Raw genomic sequence first — 3874 nt, 5'->3', positions numbered from 1 at the left:
ATCTCCTCATTCTTTATCTCTGTTTTGACATTACTTTTGAAACTATGAAAAAAGACCAAGGACCCAAAACCAATTTGTGTGTAAAACAAAGATTAAATCCATGTGATCTGTTTTCACTACTTGACTTTCTCTCTCCACCTCATTTCTAAGAGATGGTGAGGACCCATATTTTTGTTGCAAAGAACCCATATTTTTGTTTTTTTTTTTTTTTTTGTTGTTGAAGTAGAACCCATATTTTTGTTACTTCATGGTTCTCTCATTCTTGTTTAATTTTACTTGATTTTTTTTTGTGATACTTGGTATATATCAAAATTGAAGCATAGAAAGATATAGTTCAACAATTTCAGAATTCTTTTAGTTGTAAAATGTAAACTAAAAATCTTTTTCAGCCCTACAAGTTTGGGTTTTTCTCATCTTTGATTATAGATATGAATTTTAAAAATGGGTTCTTGGGATTATAGGAAATTGAATTTGCAGCTTCAAGTATCATAATTAGTCAATTTTGTGACTATTTTTCACCCCCTCCTTATTTTTTTCTTCAATTTTGATCCTTCTGAATTGCTTCTTCCAAATTTGGTTCACCTTCTGGTTCTTTACTTAGAGTAGTATAGCAATGAAACCTAGGTTTACCTTATGTCATATTGGATCTGTTTTCTTTATCCTTTTCTTTCTATCTGAAACCTGTATAGCAAGTGTTAGAAAAATAGGCCAGATTCATCTTGGTTTTCAAGGATCTCAAATGAATTGGGTTGACAATAATGGATTATTTTTGTTATCTAATAATTCAAATTATGCTTTTGGATTCACCACAACTTCTGAAGATGTTACTTTGTTTATGTTAGTTGTTGTTCATATTACAACTTCAAGAGTAATTTGGACTGCAAATATTGGTTACCCAATTCACAATTTTGATAAGTTTGTGTTTGATAAGAATGGAAATGTTTACTTTGAAAGTGGAGGAACCAAAGTTTGGTTCACAAATACTGCAGATAAAGGGGCAACTTCAATGGAGTTACAGAACACCGGCAATTTGGTGTTATGGAAAGATCGTTCGTTGATTTGGGAAAGCTTTAGTCATCCAACCGACACGCTTTTATCAGGTCAAGAGTTCAGAGACGGAATGAAACTTACGAGTGCTCCAAACTCTGGTAAGATTAGCTATTATCTTGAAATTCAGGCAGGAGATATGCTTCTTTATGCGGGTTTTGAATCTCCACAGCCTTACTGGTCTATTCGACAAGAGAATCGAAAAACTGTTAATCAAATCGGTGGAGATGTCGATTCAGCAACCTTGGAGTCTAATTCATGGAGGTTTTTTGATCGAAAAAAGGGTCTCATTTGGCAGTTTATCTTTTCATCAAATTCTAATAGTAATGCTACTTGGGCTGCTGTTTTAGGCAGGAACGGGTTAATTTCGTTCTATCACCTTCAACTTCAAGATGGAGTATCAAGTACTGCAGAGAGTACGAAGATACCTCAAGATTCGTGCAGCACGCCTGAGTCTTGTAATCCGTATTATGTTTGTAGTGGTGATAATCAGTGCCAGTGCCCTGCAGTTTTGAGCTCCTACCCGAATTGCGATCCTGGAGTTTTTCCTTCATGTAAGAACTCTATCGGTCAAATGCAGATGATAAATGTGAGTGATAGAGTCAATTATTTCGCTCTTCCATACGTTCATCCTGTTTCTAAATCTGATCTAACAGGTTGCAAGAATGCTTGCCTTGAGAATTGTTCGTGTCATGTGATATTCTTTGACACTAGTTCAGAAAATTGTTATATGTTTGATCAGATAGGAAGCCTGCAATATTCTAAACAAGGCAGCTTTATTTCTTATATTAAGGTTTCAGGGGATAATTATTCAGGACGAAAGGGAGAAGAGGGTGAAGATAAGCGGTTTCCATATGTGATTATCATAGTTATTGGAACGATAATAATTATAGCTGGTTTGATCTATATGGGATATCGATACCACAAGAAAAAGATGAGATTGCCTGATCAAGTACCAGACGATGACTTTGAAGAGGATAATTTCTTACTCAACTTGAGTGGAACTCCAGTTCGATTTAGCTTCAGAGAACTTGAAGAAGCGACTAACAACTTCACTGTGAAGCTTGGGCAAGGAGGGTTTGGATCAGTTTATCGAGGAGAGCTAAAAGACGGGTCTCAACTAGCTGTGAAGAAATTAGAAGGAGTCGGTCAAGGAACAAAAGAATTTCGAGCGGAAGTTAGCACCATTGGCAGTATCCACCATATCCATTTGGTTAAGCTCAAAGGCTTCTGTGCGGAAGGAACTCACCGCCTTCTTGTGTACGAGTTCATGTCAAATGGGTCGTTAGATAAATGGATTTTCAGGAAAAACACTGATGAGAGTTTCATGTTGGACTGGGAAACTAGATACAATATAGCTCTTGGTACCGCGAAAGGATTAGCTTATCTTCATGAAGACTGTGACTCGAAGATCGTTCATTGTGATATAAAACCCGAAAATGTACTCCTCGACGATAATTTCTTGGCTAAAGTCTCAGATTTCGGTTTAGCGAAGTTAATGACAAGAGAACAAAGTCATGTATTTACAACTCTAAGAGGGACAAGAGGTTACTTGGCCCCGGAATGGATCACAAACTATGCAATATCAGAGAAGAGCGATGTTTATAGTTTTGGGATGGTTTTACTTGAGATAATCGGTGGAAGAAAGAACTTTGATCAGTCAGAAAAATCTGAGAAAGCTCATTTCCCATCTTTCGCCTTAAAAATGGCGGAAGAGGGGAAACTGGTAGAGGTCATTGACCCGTGCTTGAAAATTACTGAAGATGATGAGAGGCTTTTTAACACGATTAAGGTTGCTTTGTGGTGTATACAAGAAGATATGTATTTACGACCTTCGATGAGTAAAGTTGTTCAAATGCTTGAAGGTATATGTATTATACCTCAGCCTCCAACAATATCTCAGATGGGTTATCGCCATTATTCAAGTGTTTATAAAGCGATAAGTGATGATGGAACCTCGTCTGGTCCTTCGGATTGTAATAGTGATGCTTATCTTTCAGCTGTTAGGTTATCGGGGCCTAGATAATACATGTTGCTTCTAAAATAGATTAAGATATTCTTCAACAAAAAAAAATAGATTAAGATATAAAAGGTTTTATAGTTTATCCTCCTTGTACCATGTTTAATTTTTCTTCGCTGTACACGGTCCGGTTTATTATAATCACATTTTTGGTGTCATTTGAACAATCCCATTTTTTTCACTCTCAGGCCTAGAAATAGATGCTCTACGAAAACACGTAGACCTAGAGGCTTTACGTTTTGGTGTTGTTTGAACAATCCCATTTCTTTCACTCTCAGGCCTAGAAATAGATGCTCTATGAAAACGCCTAGACCTAGAGGCTTTACGAGAACGCCTCGACATAAAGGCTCTACTTTGCTCGACGTGATGCGGGTTTGCTTCTCAGGTAATGTTCGTTGGAACTGGCTTCTCCTTGACCACCAACCACAATGCATCATGGCATTTTTGGTTGTGTTGCTTTTTTGGTTGTTTTGCTTGCACTCTACTTTTTTCCAAATACTTGGATTGTTAGCTTGTTGTAGATAACCTTTTGAAACTATAAGCCTAAAACACTATAGGACAGGCTTGGCTCTGCCACGCTCGAACTCCAAACCAAACTTCGAGTGTTTTTTTCTTCGTGAAGGTATGCTTGAATGAGATATTTTAGTATTTTTCGAATTGATGCCATCACCGAGTCCAAGTTTTTTGCCTGTATCGGGTACATGAAGAGCATCATCCAAGTCGAGACTCCGCCTTATATAAACTTGGGGTTTCTTGATCCATCAGTGAGATTCGTGAAAATAAAGAACTGAAAAAAGAAAAATCACT

At 37.1% G+C, this 3874-nt stretch overlaps 1 pseudogene across 1 annotated transcript; it reads left to right on the top strand.

Moving 5' to 3' along the window:
* On the top strand, positions 1-3234 carry LOC147539045 (G-type lectin S-receptor-like serine/threonine-protein kinase SD2-5 pseudogene; annotated as a pseudogene). The gene is made up of 2 exons (XR_015225823.1): positions 1-155; positions 224-3234. The product of XR_015225823.1 is annotated as a G-type lectin S-receptor-like serine/threonine-protein kinase SD2-5 pseudogene (transcript).
* The last annotated feature ends 640 nt before the right edge of the window (positions 3235-3874 follow it).

Source organism: Eschscholzia californica, unplaced genomic scaffold (assembly GCF_041429995.1).
Source record: "Eschscholzia californica isolate CP2 unplaced genomic scaffold, dmEscCali1.0.p SCAF_5, whole genome shotgun sequence".
Taxonomy (NCBI): domain Eukaryota; kingdom Viridiplantae; phylum Streptophyta; class Magnoliopsida; order Ranunculales; family Papaveraceae; genus Eschscholzia; species Eschscholzia californica.
Note: the sequence above shows the minus strand (reverse complement) of the source record. Positions and strands in the feature narration are given on the sequence as shown.